Here is a 1,493-nt window from a genome sequence, read left to right on the forward strand (position 1 = left end):
ACACCTGACAAACAGGCCTCACCCAGGTGACAAGGTCCACATCAGCCGTGATAAGTCATGTTGACCGTAGGTAGCCTTGGCGTAATGTGATAAAGTGACACTTTGCCTCTATGTTGTTCCTCCCCTACCCACAACCCCAGTCTAATCATGAGGAAACAACCCGACGCCCGACTGAGAGACATTCTCCCGACTGAGAGACATTCTGCAAAATACCTGGCCAGGACTCCTCAGCAGTAAGGCAGGCCTGAGCCAAGGGGAGCTGCAGAGACAAGGCAGCTGAAAGTGACATGAGTTCCCCCGGGTGCTCGGCACACAGGAGCTCTCTGTACTGTCTGCGCAACTTCTCTGTACCAGGCTGAGTTTATTTTAAAAATTCATTTGCTGGCAGTGTGTAGTAGTGAGAAGCAACTTCTAGCTTCATGGCTCTGGCCCTGAGACCTGGGAAAGATGCCTTCTTCAGGACTGATGTCCCCATCAGTTAAAAGAGTTGTGCCATCTTACAAGGGTACAAGTAAATCTTTCTAAGAGCAGAATGTGAACATTTTAAAATAATAACTAAGAAAATGACACGAAGGCTATGTTAACCAGTTTGATGGAAGTGTTTCAGATTGTGTGTGAAAACTCCACACTGTACCCCAGAAGTGCATTAATGTACATAGTTACCATTCAATAAAAAAAAAAAAAAGAGTTGTGCCATAGAGAACAAATACCATTCAGTACATTGTAACTCACAGGGGGAAGCTGAAACAGCGCATCTCATGAAAAGAGAGAGGGGCTGGGAAGGGAAGAGAATCAGGGCAGGAGATGAAGTGAGGTTGATTAAGGGCACAAAAATATAGTTAAGTGGAAGAAATAAGATCTCGTGTTCAATGGCTCACAGAAAATACGTACATCTGTAATGTATCCATTTAAAAATATGCTTATGCCGAAATCTCCAGAAGTTGTGGGATGCTAATGACGGAACAGACAGCAAAGAATGATGCAAAGTGAAATTCCTTCCAAAATAATTCACTTATAAGGTAAGCTTCAGTTAGCCATAAAATTACCCCTGGGGGCATCTTTTTCTCCAAATGAGATTTACTATATTGTATATTTCAGTAAGTCTTTGCCTGTGGTTGGACCCTTCAGTCTGCACCTGGGTTGTATTTCTCTCTCCCTTCCCCTCAGTGCCCCCAGGGCCCCCTTGCTCCCTGCCCTTCCCACTGCCTGGTGGACCATCCCCCCCTTATCCACTGATGTCACCTCCATCTAGGGTCAGCCACAGTGCCCTCCAGTTGGCTGGGGGTCCTTCACACACAAACTGCCCAGTGAGGCTTGTGGACCCAGGTTGGTTGACTGCCAGTGTGTGGCCAGGATGAGGATGATGGGGGGGGGCAGGTGTAACAGGCTTCCCTCAACCGCAAATCACTTCTTGTTTTTTGTTTGTTTGAGATGGAGTCTCACTCTGTTGCCTTGGGTAGAGTGCTATGGCATCATAGCTCACAGCAACCTCA

The sequence above is a fragment of the Otolemur garnettii genome, unplaced genomic scaffold, assembly GCF_000181295.1.
Source record: "Otolemur garnettii isolate 467f Iridium unplaced genomic scaffold, OtoGar3 scaffold00046, whole genome shotgun sequence".
NCBI lineage: Eukaryota > Metazoa > Chordata > Mammalia > Primates > Galagidae > Otolemur > Otolemur garnettii.